Raw genomic sequence first — 19,287 nt, 5'->3', positions numbered from 1 at the left:
TCCGGGCGCTCTAAGCACATTATTCTGGGGACATAGTGCAGTCCGCCGGTTCCGGCTTTGGCGTGTTGTTACATTCTTGCATTTGGTTTATTGGACGTCAGGTAGCTTCAGCAAGATCATCAGTAGTCATTCGTTAGACTGCCACTAGTCTGAGTTATCACCTTGTGAACTGAATACAACTCTTGGCTGCCTATCTCATCGCTCGCGAAAGTGTTTGTTACCAGACCTTCTCAGAAGTCGATTCCTGGAGCACCGTCAGGATCAGTTGTTTGTTTTTTAAATTAACTTTTGCTATTGTATTTGCTGTTTTACAGCAGGTTTCAATTTTTTAAATATATTATTGCCGTTCCTGGCGAGTAAAGCCTTCAGGCGTGATTGTGGTCATTTGCTTTAAAATCCTATTTGGCATTTGTATTTTAGCAGTAAGCCTTAAAACCTTATTTACTTCCATTTCTGGCGTCTGATGCCTTCTGCAGTGTTTGTGGTGACTTGCCTTTAACATTTCAATACCTGTAATTTGTAAGTTGCAGCAAGTTTTAAACAATTTTCAGTTTATTGCCATTCCTGGCGTGTAAGGCCTTCTGCCCAGATCACAGTGGCTTGCTTTTAAAACATTATCCATTTAATGGTGATTTGCTAAATTGTAACTCACTGAAAATACTATTATTTACACTTGTTTATTCCTTCATTAATAACGTGTGGTATCTTTTAAATTTATTGTTGAGTCTGGAATTACTGATTTAAAAAAAAATGGTTCAAATTGCTCTGAGCACTATGGGACTTAACATCTGAGGTCATCAGTCCTCTAGAACTTAGAACTACTTAAACCTAACTAACCTAAGGACATCACACACATCCATGCCCGAGGCAGGATTCGAACGTGCGACCGTAGCAGTCGCGCGGTTCCGGACTGCGCGCCTAGAACCGCTAGACCACCACGGCCGGCTACTGATTTAAAATAAACTGTATGTAACTGTAAAAGGCAACCAATAGTAACTGATTACGGCCCCGTCCACAATCGTAACCGAGTCCTGCCTTCCCTTGAGCACCAGGTCTCAGTCATAGAATGGCTATATGCACATTTGCAGATGGCGGTAGTCTGACGTACGCAAGGTATAAAAGTGCAGTTCATTGGCGGAGCTCTGATTTGTACCCAGGTGATTCATGTGAAAAGATTTCCGACGTGATTATGGCCGCTCGATGTAAATTAACAAGCTTGGAACGCGGAATGGTAGTTGAGGATACACGCCTGGGACATTTCATTTCGGAAATCGTTAGGGAATTCAATATCCCGAGATTCACAGTGTCAAGAGTGTGCTGGCAATACCAAGTTTCGGGCACTATCTCTCACCACGGATGATGTAGTGACGGACAGCCTTCACGTAACAACCGAGAGCAGCAGCGTTTACGTAGATTTGTCACTGGTAACAGACAAACAACACCGCGTGAAATAACCGCAGAAGTCACTGACGTACGACATACGTGTCCGTTAGGACAGTGCGGCGAAATTTGACGTTAGTGGGCTACGGCAGCAGACGACCGACGCGAGTGCCTTTGGTAACAGCACATCGCCAGCGGTGCCTCCCTTGAGCTCGTGACCATATCGGTTGGACCCTAGACGACTGGAAAACTGTGGCCTGTCAGATGAGACACGATTTCAGATGGTAAGAGCTGATGGTAAGGTTGGAAAGTGGCGCAATTCCCATGAAGCCATGGGCCAAAGTTGTCAATAAGGCGCTGTGCGAGCTTGTGGAGCTTGTGGAGCCCCCCCTCCCTCGTCCTTAGTCTTACGGATTTATGGACAGCCCTGCAGGATTCATGGTGACATTTCCATCCAAAACTACTTCAGACATTAGTCGAGTCCATGCCACGTTGTGTTGCGGCATTTCTGCGTGCTCGCGGGGGTCCTACATGATATTAGACTGGTGTACCAGTTACTTTGGGTCTTCGGTGTAGATAATGTTGCGGGGAAGGCGAAGCAAACAGGACGTTCTATTGGCAGAGCACTTGGAAAATGCAACAGATCCACTAAGGACACTGTCTAGAATACCCATATCTGTCCTCTGCTGTGCAGTATGGGATCCTTACCAGACTGGCTTCACGGAGGACATAGAAAGGAAGTTCAAAGGGGGTCAGATCGTGTTGTATTGTCACGAAATAGAGATAGAGGGGGGGGGGGGAGGGGAGTGTCTCGGATATAATGCGCGAGATGGGATAGCAAGCAATAAAACAAATGTGTTTTTCGTTGTGGCGAGATATTCTCACGAAATTTCTAACTCCAACCTGATTCTCCGAATGTTAAAATATTTTGTTGGCACCCACGTACATAAGGAGAAGTAATCATCGTAATAAAATGAGAGAACTCAGAGCTGGCACACAAAGATTCAAGTGTTCTTTTTTCCCCCGTGCTTTTATCAACCCTCTGCCAGGCACTGAAGTGTGAGATGCAGAGTATTCATGTAGATGTTGATGTAGCCTTACATGTAGATGTGTCCCATTATCTTTTCCTGATGTTTGTGCATGCTTGCCGGCCTGAGTGGCCGAGCGGTTCTAGGCGCTTCAGTCCGGAACCGCGCGACTGCTACGGTCACAGGTTCGAATCCTGCCTCGGGCATGGATGTGTGTGATGTCCTTAGGTTAGTTAGGTTTAACTAGTTCTAAGTTCTAGGGGACTGATGGCCTCAGATGTTAAGTTCCATAGTGCTCAGAGCCATTTGAACCATTTTTGTACATGCTTGATAATAACGTACCTCCGGAATTGCTGTAGTACAACAGCACAACTAAAAAAGTCTAAAGCCAGAAACGGAAAATGTCGCCCTTTAAACTGTTCTTACTGAATGTGTTTCTCTTTATATCTCTGACTGTGAAACGAAGACAGACTTACAACTGTCTCCTACGTCAATCGTTCTGTTGATACCGTTTTGACACTGCTGTGGTGCTGTCAGCATAAGATTAGTGATTCAGAAATGTGTGAACAACGTGAACTGAGATATGCAGCGCTATCATTCCACGGAGGTAGTGGCGGACACGATATTTTTCTATGATTTAGCTAGCGGTCTTAACCGACAGCCACGAGCCATGCACGCCGAAAGACGGTCTCAAAGCCTCATTGATTGCGGAAAAGACTGGCGCATTGAGGGTTCCGTACCAACTTAATCTCGACCATTTTTGCCTGTTACCGACATTGATCTTGACAAGTTATCGGTCTCAGGGATTCCAAGATATGAAATCAGGCAGGAGCCAACGACCATAATAACAATAATAATAATAAGCAGTTCTGCATTCGGGATGACTGGGTCGCTATGGTGAAAGTCAAACACCAGGGAAGTAATGACTTAATTGTTCATATAACGCGTTGCCGAATTTATCCATCATCAGGTATCCAGGAGCTATAACTGTACGTAGATATAGCGTTTCAAATTGTGTGTAAAACAAACATTCGCAGACTAGTTCGTTTCACAAACAACGTAAAACGCTATATCTATGTGGTGTTTTTACGTGGAATGGACTGGGCCGTCTTTGGCATCTGAATTGATCATTGACCGGAAATGATTATGTTCGGCTACTTAGACACTATTTGCTGCCATTCTTGGATATCATGTTCCCAAGCATGTGACTGGACCACAATTGTGCGCGACTGGTTTGACGAGCATTCTGGACAATTCGAGCGAATGAACTGGCCACCCAGATCGCTCGACATGAATTCCATCTAACGTTTATGGGACATGAACGAGATGTCAGTTCATGCACAAATCTTGTACCGGTAATACTTTCTCACTTATGGACAGCTTTAGAGGGACCATGGCTCATTATTTCTGCAGGGGACTCCCAACGACTTGCTGAGTTCATTCCTGTCTGGTTGCCGCACCACACCGAGCAAAAGGAGGTCTGGTTCAAATGGCTCTGAGCACTATGGGACTTAACATCTGAGGTCATCAGTCCCCTAGAACTTAGAACTACTTAAACCTAACTAACCTAATGACATCACACACAGCCACGCCCGCGGCAAGATTCGAACCTGCGACCGTTGCGGTCGCTCGGTTCCAGACTAAAGCGCCTAGAACCGCTCGGCCACACCGGCTGGCTAAAGGAGGTCTGGTCTGACACGATATTTGCTGGTGACCTATGACTTGTCACCTTTGTGTACAGCCACGAACAAAATCATACTCTAAAATGCATACGCCGCGCAGGATTAGCCGAGCGGTGTGGGGCGATGCAGTCATGGACTGTGCGGCTGGTCCCGGCGGAGGTTTGAGTCCTCCCCCGGGCATGGGTGTGTGTGTTTGTCCTTAGGATAATTTAGTTTAAGTAGTGTGTACGCTTAGGGACTGATGACCTTAGCAGTTAAGTCCCGTAAGACTTCACACACATTTGAACATAAAATGCATACGTTAAGAGTTTTAAGCATTATATCTTCGATACTGTGCAACAAATCTCTTCTACTGGAAGAACTTTGTTTTCCATATTTTGAAAGGTGGTGGTATCGAACAAAACAAGAACAAATGTCCAGTAAACACGTGCTCTTCTGGTTCATCTTCGCTACTGTGGAACATGTCTCTTCTATCCTCGGTACTGTGAAACATCTCGTCTAGTGATCAAGTGTTCATAACTCTTCAGGTTTTCATTTTAGAGCACGTGTTTATTGAACTTTTTGCTTCGAGTGATCGTTCCTGCTTTATCCATGAATACTGACCATTCCTCCTGGGACACCCTATATAACATACCTCAAATCGTGGAGGTGCCTAATTTGATAGTGGTGCAGCGTCAGACGTTGCTCATTGTCGTTGGGTCCAACTGATTTTCGCATATCTTCCAACCTTCTTGCTAAAATAATCAGTAAGTAGTCCGAACATCTCAGACTGCCCTCAGATTTGATTACATGCATCGAAGTCGCTTTCTCGTGACGTATGCATATTGTTGGCTGGTAAGGAGTCCACTAGTGCTTTAAAACGTCCCCATAGATCGAAATCTGTGGGATTAAAGTCATGTCCATGAGAAAGCCAAGCCACTGAACCTCCACGACCAGTCCATCAGTTATTAACCGTTTGTGTCAGGTGCAGAGAAAAGGTCGTGCCCCGTCGTGTGAAACCATATCTGTTATCTCTCTGCAAATATGACATTTTCCAGCCCCTTGTCCTTTAGCCAATATTCCCATGTCTTCAAATTATTGCAACACTCTGCTGATTCTTAGGGGTCCGTGTCTCAAGCTGTAAAAACGAAATCCTTAGAGGACCACACTGTTGTGTGTGTGTGTGTGTGTGTGCGTGTGTGAGTGTGTGTGTGTGTGTGTGTGTGTGTGTGTGTGTGTGTGTGTGTGTGTGTGTGCGTGTGTGTGTGTGCGCGGATGGGTGGATGGGTGTGTGTCCGACTATTAGAAAGTCTTTTTCTCTGAGCGGTTTGACGTATCAAGTTTAAATTTATGTCACATACTGAGGTCTATGGTTACTTGACAGTGCAATAAAAGTTAGCTTATAAGTCAATGCAGTCAAATGGTACGGCCCGGTTATGTAACATATTCTGATACTCGCAAACACACTCATCAAAACCTATGACACTTCCCGTTGACCTGGAATCATAAAACTTGGCTAGAAGTAAGGTTCTGCAGTACACGTAAAGGAAAAAAGTTGTTAATTTGTAATTATGTCACTCGAAAGAATTTTTTTTCATTTGTTACCGACGTCGGAATTGAAATTAAAACAATCAGTAGTTCATTCAGGCTGACTGGGTCACTACGGTAAAAGTCAAACACCAGATATGATTTTATTGTTCATATAACGCGTTTCGGTATTTATTCATCATCAGATATCCAGGAGCGATTGCTGCACATAGATATAGCGTTTTACGTTGTATGTGAAACGAACTAGTCTGCGAATGTTTGTTTTACACACAATTTAAACGCTATATCTACGTACAGTTATAGCTCTTGGATATCTGATGATGGATAAATTCGGCAACGCGTTATATGAACAATTAAGTCATTACTTCCCTGGTGTTTGACTTTTACCATAGCGACCCAGTCATCCCGAATGCAGAACTGCTTATTATTATTATTGTTATTATGGTCGTTGGCTCCTGCCTGACTTCATATCTTGGAATCCCTGAGACCGTAAACTTGTCAAGATCAATGTCGATAATAGGCAAAAATGGTCGAGATTAAGTTGGTACGGAACCCTCAATGCGCCAGTCTTTTCCGCAATCAATGAGGCTTTGAGACCGTCTTTCGGCGTGCATGGCTCGTGGCTGTCGGTTAAGACCGCTAGCTAAATCATAGAAAAATATCGTGTCCGCCACTTCCTCCGTGGAATGATAGCGCTGCATATCCCAGTTCACATTGTTCACACATTACTGAATCACTAATCTTATGCTGACAGAACCACAGCAGTGTCAAGGGGGACTTATGGGCGCTCAACATCGAGGTCATCAGCGAGCAGTGTCAAAACGGTATCAACAGAACAGCTGACGTAGGAGACAGTTGTAAGTCTGTCTTCGTATCACAGTCAGAGAACAGTTTAAAGGGCGACATTTTCCGTTTCTGGCTTTAGACTTTTTTAGTTGTACTGTTGTACTACAGCAATTCCGAAGGTACGTTATTATCAAGCATGTACAAACATCAGGAAAAGATAATGGGACACATCTACATGTAAGGCTTATAACGATATGTTTACGTAATGTGTATACATAAACATACAGTTATAAATGTCCCCGTTCGTAGTCGCTAATTATAACAATATGTTACTTTTGTGCTGTAACATATAGCTATAATCATCGGTGGAAACATATTTGCGAACGCCGACTGTGTGCGGCTGTTTCTTGTTGGATCGTCTGATCAGTCGGAAGTTGCAGTGCAGAGGAGAGTAAACGCCTATTCAAAATATAATTATTTTGGATAGCTCAACATGAATTTCCTAAGGGACCGTAGTTTATCATGCATTTACCAGTAGAATATGGCGCGGAGAAAATATTTCGCCACATACAACTTCCGTCCGATTTCGACGAAAGAATTCGTGACTGTGAACTATTTGGCAGAAACATATAGAAAATTAAATAATTTCATGAAGAAGTGAGACATAGATTCTATAGTAAATGAATAGTCCATACACAAGTTCCATTTAACTCTGAATTTATGGCAATTAATAGACGAACTTACACTGCAATGAAGGATTTAACATGGATGTCGTTTTGACTGGAACTTCTCTTAATGAAAACAATTCCTTCGACGTTTTCACATACACGTCGCACAATAAATCTACTGCTAGGCACTTTTAGTATTACACATTCACTTTTCACAAAAACAATATTATTTTTAACGATAATAATACGGCGGCAAGACATGCGCGTCCGACACAAGAAACAAGAGAAGAATGAATAAGTGTTCATCGAGAATATCTCGTACCTCCAAAAAAAAAAAAAAAAAAAAAAAAAAAAGTGTAAAAGTGTTCTTCTTCTGTCTGTTTTTCGCGCCGCGGTTTTCAAAGTCAATAACTCACTGCATCTCTGACGGCGCTTCGACAATAAACAAGTTACGTCACAGGTCGTTCACCTTTTACATTCTCGCAACATTATTTGCTAACTGTAGCTGTTGCCGAGCGACTGCTCGATTAGTGAATGATTTAAAATGATAAGACAATCACATAATGTTACATTGCCTTCCATGGGAATCTTGGAAATCAAAGAGATTACCAAGATTCAAATGTCGCCGTTAACATTATGGGATTGAGTACTTTACAGATTTACTTTGATCAAACACAGTATTCCTGTCATTTGATTATTAGGATTACACAAATATGGTGATCTCTCATTCATAGACAAAGACAGTTCTTAAGGTAAAGATACACAAAAAAATTAAAAAACTAAGACAGTAAATCTACGAAGTTTACAATGGACATTATACATTACACTCATTACAGTCTTTTTTTTTTTTTACAGAGTTCATACCGACCATCCTTGTGGCCTCAAGTTATTGTCCAGAGCTCATAGGCTCTTTGCTCCTGAAAGAAAACACATAGGATTCATCTTTTTATACGCACATAATTCTCACACATGGAATTTCTCATACGTGTCCATTTTTATACACATATAATTCTCACACATGGAATTTCTCACACGTGTCCATTTTCCATTGCTCACTAGTTGTAATGATTTTTACGCTTTCACTGTTTGTGTATTGACAGGTAAGTTAAAATTTGATTCTTCTCCAGGTGAAGCTTATGCCTTGAGAAGTTGGATCGCTACTTTGCGGTCTCCGAGTAGAAAACTTTTCATCAGCTCTGGCGGGCGAGTCTCACTCGCACGTTACGTACACACGTTACATGTAACAAAAGAAATATAAATACCCATTAGTCTAAAAACTAAGCTTAAATCTATTTTAGGACTTGGGATTCATAGGAATTTGACTTTGTCACTATTCGCGTGTGGTTTGGCTGATCACATTTCATCCACGGGATATAACATTAGCATTGTATGTGATATGTTGTGAACTCATATAAGAGTCTTTTATTTTGGGAGCGGCTTTCATGGAAAGTCCGTTTCGTCGAACTGCAGCGGGAGTGCTGTGCTAGTACATCACTTTAAATTTAACGCGTTTGTTGCGTCGATGTACGTTGACACAGGCTGATTGTTAGAGCTGAATCGCAACTCGAGGCGCTCACTAGCCTCCACGCGGTACTTCAGCTTTTCCGCGCACGGTTCAGTGAACACGTTGCGTCGATGGTGTTGTGGTATTTTGTGGTTTGCTGAGCTGGTGAGGAGAGACGAGAATTATCAGGGACAGAGGCTCCATTGAAACCATCCCTGTCTCCACATTTTCCAGCCGATTTTAAAGATTTTAAGGTAGGCTAGCGCTCGCACTTTGCAAAGCAGCTAACACACTTGGTTTCCGATGCACTGCACGTAATCACATCACCGCCTTCGGTTACACAACCGGACTATCATTGTCCGTCGGCCTATCTGCACGTTTAACACTTTTTTCTCTTCACCGTGAATGAAATTATCACTTACTTATAACAACGATGCATTGCTTCGTGTCTGTGGCAGACTTCCACACCATTTTAAGCCTTCACTTATACACTACTATGTACACAATTTTTTTTACAGTTTATAATCAAATAGTTTGTCTCACTTTGAAGCTTGTTAATTCAGAGCTTTGATTATCATGTCCATTTCAATTTCTGTTACTTTGTTGGTAACTACCTTAACATTTCGCTTTACATTGTTCCTCATCTTTCTCTAAGACTAATTATGCTTTTAGTTCACAGTCACAATACATTAGTTTCTCCGATCTGTTAGCAATTATTATTATTTCAATTCATTTCAATCGTTCTTTCTATTTATTAGATTCATTAAAGTTATCACTGTCATTTCAACAAAAATTCTCTTTTTACTAGATGTGGGGATCAATCAGTCACATTTGATTGCCCTCTCACATGAGAACAGAACACCATTCAAGAAAATTTCAAATTCCTTATCGCGATCTCGGTTTGCGTCTCGGATTGACTTTAAAAGGAAAAATAAAGACATTTCAAAACTAGCTTTTCCCGATTTCGTTCACGCGCTTCCTTTTGAAAATCGTATGCCAAACCAGCCTTCCACGTCAACCGCATTTCTCAATCTGTGACGTCAAGTCTACGGGACGGGTTTAGGCGGGTTAGGATATTTACACAAATTCAGAAGAAAGACATAGATATAATAGAACATAGAAGAAGAAATCTAGCAAACAACTCCTTGTTCCTTATGACTCAGAAATTAATTTTCCTTTGCGCCGTACGTCTGCGTACACGCTCCAATTACAAACTAGCTACTTTGTTTTACCGGCGGTTTCATTGTCATTTTATTCTCGCCTTGACGCCTGCTTGCACTACACTGCATTGGCCTCTATATATGACCTTAAGTCATAATTGCTTTGTCCTTGCCACTTACACTCTTATACTTGGTATTTATTTCACTTATGGCTTTGAATGTATCTGTCCTGCGTATTGCAATTACAATTAATGCTGCTTTGTTTATCTAGCTGAAGGATAGCGCTTTCGTGGTCATGTTGGTACTTACAAGTAACTCACATGCGCGTAAACATTACGTTATTTTAATGCAGAGATGAACTTGTTCCAGATTTCTATGTACATTGGAACTTAATCTAGACATAGCTGACTTAGAAACTAGTTACTTGTTTTCCCTTTTAGTGGGATCAGGAACCAATAATTGTCAAGCGACCCTTGTCCTTGACGAAAATAAATTTCGTTTCTGGATCATTGCTCCTTGAACTTAAAAAAAAAATTCTTACATACTATGTTTTATTTTCACTTCTTTAGCATTTCATATCGCAGAAGCCGGCTTGTTAGGCACATCCTTCGCTTTATATTTAATTTCTCTCTCTTAAATATTATCTCCTTAAAACTAAATCTTAAAACTAGAGTTCTTGGAGTTGATCACTTTCTTTGTTAAACAAGATTTTTTTTTTATCAGCTTGTCTGTACTTAAATTATGGCTCAAGATAACATATTTTAAATTGTCTGCTGTATAGCAAGATAGACTCACTGTCGTGTGATATATATTCTAAGCATTTTTTTTTTTTTTAACGAAGTCAAATCAGTTGTCCCTTAGTCACTAGCGGCTAACCTTCTCTTGTCATTATAAAGCTTTCCTTTTGACTTATTCTGTAGCATGATATTTTTTAAGATCAGAGTGATGGTATAATCCTTTTATTTTTCCATTTGCGGGATCAGAAAGCAGATAACAACCTGTATGCGGTATACGAAGGATCTCGTAAGGTCCCTCAAAAAGACTTTGCCATTTTCGATTTTTGTGTAAGAGCAACTATGGTTTAAAGTGTGTTTTTAGCAAGACCTTTTCGCCTACTTTATAAGTTAACACCGTATCTCAGTACAAGTACGTCATGGTTAGTCTCTCCGTCGAAGTGGTGGCCCCCATTCTGTCTCACAGCATCACTTAGGCAGCTTTCAGATGCTGGACTTAGTTTTCCTGTTTGTGTGGTTTTGAATGGCCTTCATCATTAGAAATTTCGACCAATCTGACATTATGAGAACACTGAGGAACAAAATTACTGTTATGCACAAACCTCGTGGCAAAATGTTGCTGCGTTTGTTCTGGTGTCCAATACGTGTTACTGTCTTCCGCGTTTGCGAAAAATACAGGGGGATTGTAATGCCTTCGCGGGGTCTGATGGTTTTTATTACTATTATGATTTCCGGAATTGTTACTGTGAAATCCACCTTCACACTGTGGTTTGCCGTTAAAGTGTGTGTTTCTGTGCATTCCCTGCGCTTGATTTTTACTAGGCGCGGAGTTGTGTTGGTATGAGTGGGCGTTATCAGCTGTTTGTTGCTGCCCCTAATTTGAGTGTTGGCTGCGCGAGTACGGTGCATTCCATTGCGATCCGCTCTGCTGTTGCCAACCTTTTTTGACTGAAACCGTTTCCAAACTTCTGCTTGCACGATTGATTGCCGTACTGGTTACCAGTCGTGTTATACACGGGATTGAATCGGTTGTGTTGATTATGTCTATTCCTTTTGTGCGGATACCCACTGCCTTTATTTCCGTTTTGCCAATCGTTACTACTTTTTGAACCGTTCCCTGGCTTTTCATAGCCGTTACTGTCGTAATGTTGTGGCCAAGAATTGTGCGGAGTATTCCGCGGTTTGTTAGCTCTCATGTCCTCATAGATCAGGTCTAGGGAATCTAATATCGACAGAAAGGTATCTGGATCATCATCTGGTATGGCTATCAGCTTTTCACGAATCGAAATGGGAAATTTAGACTTGAGAATCAAAATTACATCTTTACTATTGATGGGGTTATCCCAATACCTAATTTTGCCAAGATATTTTTCGAAGTACTTCCTCAGGCTACTATTCCTGGGGTCAAATTGTTCTGCATTATAGACTTCTTTACGAAGGCGCTTCTGAACACCTTCGCTCCAAAATTTGCTGTGGAAACAGTGCTCAAACTCCTCATATGTTCGACACTTATCAACCATTTCTGTTCCCCATATTGCCGATTCGCCACCTATATATCCGGTAACAAATTGGATACGCTGTCTATCAGTCCACGAATTTGGAAAAATGCCGGAGAATCCACGAAGAAAGACAATTGGGTGGATATTTCGTTTTTCTGGGTTAAAGGTTTGAAAAACTCGATGCTTTATCATGCTTTCTTCCTTCATCATTTTTACTACTGAGTCAGATTCTTGATTTCGGTGACTAACTGGAATATGTGGTGGTGAAGTGTGTTCATTAGATACAACAGGTATTCGGAATTGCCGAAATAATTCATCTTCTTCCTCTGAGGCTAAAGAGTTAGGATAATTCGGTCTCTGTATTCGGGAACTACTACTCACTTGTGCCTTCAGGTTATTTAGCTGTTCCGTTACCTCTTGCTTCCAATTTGGTAATTCTTGCTGAAGGGTACGCCTAATGCTACCGAGTTCAGACAATACGGTATCTCCGGAGCTTCCAGGAGCTGACAAGATACCAAGAGTGGTTGCTTTCACAGTCTCTACTAGGTCTGTGTTAATTTTATCTTCGACAAATTTGTCCTTTCCAGCAATCCAGTTCTCATACTTTTCTCTAAATTCTCTCTCATGACTATCTAGCCTCTCCTTTACTTTCGTTTCCGTTTCCAGAGTCAAATTTGACATTCCCTCAGTTAGTTTTTCTACCTGCGTAGTTACTCTGTCTAATCTGTGATTAACCGTGGTTACGGTGGAGTCAAGATTCTTGGTTGCGTTTCGGATGTCAGCTGTCTCGCTTTGCATGGTACCTAAAGTGTCATTCAGTTCGAAAATTATTCCACTTCGCATTTGAGAAACAGCATCCTTAACTTGCTTTGCTACTTCTTTGGCTACGTTTTCTCTAACAGTTTTTATTTCTTCGCTTACTGTAGAAAGTTTATCTTCAATTACTGTAGAAAGTTTATCTTCAAGTGAGGCTAACATTTGTCTATTTTCGTCTTTCAAATCATTTTTAATGGAATTCACCATTTGGCGATTTTCCTCTTTCAATTGGCGATTTCCGTCCTGCATCATTTGACTTATTTGACTCAGTAGCTGTTTGAATACATCGTCTGTCACTACCCCTGAATTGCTTTCACCTGCCTCCCTTGTAACCAGTATATGGCTACGACTACAAGTGGCAGAAACTATGTTGGCATTGTCTAGTTCAGTACCGGTAACATTATGGTGTGAGGCACCAGAGTCCGTAAGATTTCCCACTTCACTTTCTACAATTGTTTCAGTTGGTGTCTCAGCCCTACTAATTATCGTGCGGGACCGTAAGCGACGCCACACTTCACTCGTTTCATTCCGTTCATTTGAATCTAGTGATGACATTTTATCGTCTGCCATAGCTCACTCATTTACAAACAGTAAGTCAATGAAGTTCGTTTGAGCTACGGCCGTCAGCTGTCGACAGAGATGTAATTTATCGGTTGCGAGTCGGTTGTCACTGCTACGTCACAAGATCGGAATGTCGGGAGATGCACGTCACGAGAACAAGAGACTATTCTGGACCGTAAAGAAAGTATGGCTGCACACTGTTCAAAATAAATGAAAACTAAGGCTGGTCAGCTCCGTGAACAGGCAGCGGACATTTAAAAACAAATGATATGCAATACACAACAATGGAATTTAAACAATACTTGAAGAAATTACTAATCTACTAAATGCAATCTACTGAATTCAAAGCAAATTTTACTGCAACTACTAAAGATCGCCACAAATTGATTAATGTCGGCTGAAATTAAGGAAGCTTGGCTACGGCTAACGAAATTTTAACTTACGTTACTGATGACTGCCTTGGGCGTTGCAACTAGATTTTCGCACAAATTCTGTTCCAAAAAAAATCTCTCTTCCGTAATTTTCTCTGAATATCTCGTTTCTTTCGCTCAATGGAAATTTTATTGGATGGCGTTTGATGTCATGTAACAAATAAATAGCACAAGATTAGCTACAATTATTTATGAATATTGCCACAATTCGTATCTTATATAAATTATTATTCCTTTGAGTATATATTTTTTTTTTATTCAGGTCCCTGTTCGGGCGCCAATTATAACGATATGTTTACGTAATGTGTATACATAAACATACAGTTATAAATGTCCCCGTTCGCAGTCGCTAATTATAACAATATGTTACTTTTGTGCTGCAACATATAGCTATAATCAGCGGTGGAAACATATTTGCGAACGCCGACTGTGTGCGGCTGTTTCTTGTTGGATCGTCTGATCAGTCGGAAGTTGCAGTGCAGAGGAGAGTAAACGCCTATTCAAAATATAATTATTTTGGATAGCTCAACATGAATTTCCTAAGGGACCGTAGTTTATCATGCATTTACCAGTAGAATATGGCGCGGAGAAAATATTTCGCCACATACAACTTCCGTCCGATTTCGACGAAAGAATTCGTGACTGTGAACTCTCTATTTGGCAGAAACATATAGAAAATTAAATAATTTCAGGAAGAAGTGAGACATAGATTCTATAGTAAATGAATAGTCCATACACTAGTTCCATTTAACTCTGAATTTATGGCAATTAATAGACGAACTTACACTGCAATGAAGGATTTAACATGGATGTCGTTTTGACTGGAACTTCTCTTAATGAAAACAATTCCTTCGACGTTTTCACATACACGTCGCACAATAAATCTACTGCTAGGCACTTTTAGTATTACACATTCACTTTTCACAAAAACAATATTATTTTTAACGATAATAATACGGCGGCAAGACATGCGCGTCCGACACAAGAAACAAGAGAAGAATGAATAAGTGTTCATCGAGAATATCTCGTACCTCCAAAAAAAAAAAAAAAAAAAAAAAAAAAGTGTAAAAGTGTTCTTCTTCTGTCTGTTTTTCGCGCCGCGGTTTTCAAAGTCAATAACTCACTGCATCTCTGACGGCGCTTCGACAATAAACAAGTTACGTCACAGGTCGTTCACCTTTTACATTCTCGCAACATTATTTGCTAACTGTAGCTGTTGCCGAGCGACTGCTCGATTAGTGAATGATTTAAAATGATAAGACAATCACATAATGTTACAGGCTACATCAACATCTACATTAATACTCTGCAGCTCACACTTCAGTGCCTGGCAGAGTGTTGATAAAAGCACGGGGGAAAAACGAACACTTGAATCTTTGTGTGCCAGCTCTGAGTTCTCTCATTTTATTGCGATGATTACTTCTCCTTATGTACGTGGGTGCCAACAAAATATTTTAACATTCGGAGAATCAAGTTGGAGTTAGAAATTTCGTGAGAATATCTCGCCATAACGAAAAACACATTTGTTTTATTGCTTTCTATCCCATCTCGCGCATTATATCCGAGACACTCTCCCCCCCCCCCCTCTATTTCGTGACAATACTACACGATCTGACCTCCTTTGAACTTCCTTTCTATGTCCTCCGTGAACCCAGTCTGGTAAGGATCCCATACTGCACAGCAGAGGACAGACATGGGTATTCTAGACAGTGTCCTTAGTGGATCTGTTGCATTTTCCAAGTGCTCTGCCAATAGAACGTCCTGTTTGCTTCGCCTTCCCCGCAACATTATCTACACCGAAGACCCAAAGTAACTGGTACACCAGTCTAATATCATGTAGGACCCCCGCGAGCACGCAGAAATGCCACAACACAACGTGGCATGGACTCGACTAATGTCTGAAGTAGTTTTGGATGGAAATGTCACCATGAATCCTGCAGGGCTGTCCATAAATCCGTAAGAGTAAGGACGAGGGAGGGGGGGGGGGGAGAGATCTCTTCTGAACAGCACGTTGCAAGGCATCCCAGATATGCTCAATAATGTTCATGTCTGGGGAGTTTGGTGGTCAGGGGAAGTGTTTGCACTCAGAAGAGTGTTCCTGGAGCCACTCTGCAGCAATTCTGGACGTGTGGGGTGTCGCATTGTCCTGCTAGAATTGTCCAGCTCCGTCGGTATGCACAATGGACATGAATGGTTGCAGGTGATCAAATAGGATGCCTACGAACGTGTCACCTGTCAGAGCCGTATCTATACGTATCAGGGGTCCCATATCACTCTAGCTGCACACCATTATAGGGCCCCAACCCGCTTGAACAATCCTCTGCTGACTTGCAGGGTCCGTGGATTCATGAGGTTGTCTCCATACCCGTACACATCCATCCGCTCGATACAATTTAAAACGAGACCCATCCGACCAGGAAACATATTTCCAGTCATGAACTGTCCAATGTCGGTGTTGACGGGTCCAGGCGAGACGAAAAGTTTTGTGTCGTGCAGTCATCGGGGGTACATTAGAAAGCCTTCAGCTCCGAAAGCCCTTATCGATGATGTTTCGTTGAATCGTTGGCACACTGACACTTTTTGATGGCCCAGCATTGAATCTGCAGCAATTTGCGGAATGGTTGCAGTTCTGTCACGTTGAACGACTCTCTTCAGTCGTCGTAGGTCCTGTTCTTGCAGCATCTTTTTGCGTCCGCAGCGATTTCGGAGATCTAACATTTTACCGGATTTCTGATATTCACGATACACTCGAGAAATGGTCGTGCGGAAAATCCCCACTTGGTCGCTACCTCGCAATGTCCCTTGCTCGTGCGGCGACTGTAACACCACGTTCAGAGTCACTTAAATCTTCACAACCTGCCATTGTAGCAGCAGCAACCGATCTAACAACTACGGGAGACATTTGTTGTCTTACATAGGTGTTGCTGACGGCAGCGCCGTATTCTGCCCGTTTACATATCTCTATATGCCTATACCAGTTTCTTTGGCGCTTCTGTGCATATGATCGTTCCAGTTCAAGTTACTCGTAATTGTAATTCCCAGCTATTTAGCTGAATTTTCGTGATTTATCGTGTAAACAAAATATAACGGATTCCTTTTAAAACTCATGTGGATGGTCCCATCTTTCTCATCATTTAGGGTCAAACTGAACTTTTAGCACCATACAGTTAGTCCTTTGAAAATCTAGAAATACGGAATTAATTTAAGATCCCCTGCCGATAGCACTCAACTTTGTGAGAATGAAGAGATAGTTGGATATCATAAGAACGATTTTGTTTGTATCTGTGCTGACTTTTTGTAAGCGGATCGTTTTCCTCGAGGTAATTCATGATGTTTAAGAATTGTAATGTAGGTGATTTTTAACCCCACAGTACTCCTTTCCAGATAGTAAGTGGTATGTATACCAAGTTTGGTTTAAATCGATCTGTTGGTTTAGAAGGAGATATGTAAGAAACATACATTTTTATAATATGTAGAGAATAATGATCCTGAAAGTCATACACTCCTGGAAATGGAAAAAAGAACACATTGACACCGGTGTGTCAGACCCACCATACTTGCTCCGGACACTGAGAGAGGGCTGTACAAGCAATGATCACACGCACGGCACAGCGGACACACCAGGAACCGCGGTGTTGGCCGTCGAATGGCGCTAGCTGCGCAGCATTTGTGCACCGCCGCCGTCAGTGTCAGCCAGTTTGCCGTGGCATACGGAGCTCCATCGCAGTCTTTAACACTGGTAGCATGCCGCGACAGCGTGGACGTGAACCGTATGTGCAGTTGACGGACTTTGAGCGAGGGCGTATAGTGGGCATGCGGGAGGCCGGGTGGACGTACCGCCGAATTTCTCAACACGTGGGGCGTGAGGTCTCCACAGTACATCGATGTTGTCGCCAGTGGTCGGCGGAAGGTGCACGTGCCCGTCGACCTGGGACCGGACCGCAGCGACGCACGGATGCACGCCAAGACCGTAGGATCCTACGCAGTGCCGTAGGGGACCGCACCGCCACTTCCCAGCAAATTAGGGACACTGTTGCTCCTGGGGTATCGGCGAGGACCATTCGCAACCGTCTCCATGAAGCTGGGCTACGGTCCCGCACACCGTTAAGCCGTCTTCCGCTCACGCCCCAACATTGTGCAGCCCGCCTCCAGTGGTGTCGCGACAGGCGTGAATGGAGGGACGAATGGAGACGTGTCGTCTTGAGCGATGAGAGTCGCTTCTGCCTTGGTGCCAATGATGGTCGTATGCGTGTTTGGCGCCGTGCAGGTGAGCGCCACAATCAGGACTGCATACGACCGAGGCACACAGGGCCAACACCCGGCATCATGGTGTGGGGAGCGATCTCCTACACTGGCCGTACACCACTGGTGATCGTCGAGGGGACACTGAATAGTGCACGGTACATCCAAACCGTCATCGAACCCATCGTTCTACCATTCCTAGACCGGCAAGGGAACTTGCTGTTCCAACAGGACAATGCACGTCCGCATGTATCCCGTGCCACCCAACGTGCTCTAGAAGGTGTAAGTCAACTACCCTGGCCAGCAAGATCTCCGGATCTGTCCCCCATTGAGCATGTTTGGGACTGGATGAAGCGTCGTCTCACGCGGTCTGCACGTCCAGCACGAACGCTGGTCCAACTGAGGCGCCAGGTGGAAATGGCATGGCAAGCCGTTCCACAGGACTACATCCAGCATCTCTACGATCGTCTCCATGGGAGAATAGCAGCCTGCATTGCTGCGAAAGGTGGATATACACTGTACTAGTGCCGACATTGTGCATGCTCTGTTGCCTGTGTCTATGTGCCTGTGGTTCTGTCAGTGTGATCATGTGATGTATCTGACCCCAGGAATGTGTCAATAAAGTTTCCCCTTCCTGGGACAATGAATTCACGGTGTTCTTATTTCAATTTCCAGGAGTGTATTTTTGTTTGCCCCAGAATCCAATACATTTGCACCATGCGACTGAGACTGGGTATTTCTAGCCTTTTAGCAATATAGATCCGCTAAAAACGGAGCCAGCTGTCCACAGTTTCAGTTCTAGTAAGTTACCGCCCGAAGATGCTTTTGGTGGTTACTCCGTAAGAAAATTTTGATGACTGACGTCATAAGTCCGTTGCTCATCACGTAACCCCTAAACTCATTTCCTCCTGATACAAGTACATGTGCAGATTTCAGTATTTCGTCCCGTCGTCGTTGTTGTGCTTGTTGTTCGTTATTTTTGTTACTTATAAATCGTTTCGTTCCGTTACTTCTTTTATCGAAGTTTATAATGTCGTAATAAATGACAAAAGATTAACTGAAGCAGTGATGCAACGGTCTGAACTGTCCTCTACTACATTCATAAAGTGGATTTTTAAACGTACTGGTACCATATTTAATATTTTTCAATGAAATGGATGGCAATTTGTTTACAACTTGAAGTGTGAAAAGTACTGTTGATAGAATCAGATTGATTAGTGAGTGGAATTTATTTGTGTATTGTCAGGCATTTCTAATGCTTCATAAAGA

Source organism: Schistocerca cancellata, chromosome 2 (genome assembly GCF_023864275.1).
Source record: "Schistocerca cancellata isolate TAMUIC-IGC-003103 chromosome 2, iqSchCanc2.1, whole genome shotgun sequence".
Lineage (NCBI taxonomy): Eukaryota > Metazoa > Arthropoda > Insecta > Orthoptera > Acrididae > Schistocerca > Schistocerca cancellata.
The sequence above is the reverse complement of the archived record's forward strand: the minus strand, read 5'-3'. Positions refer to the sequence as shown.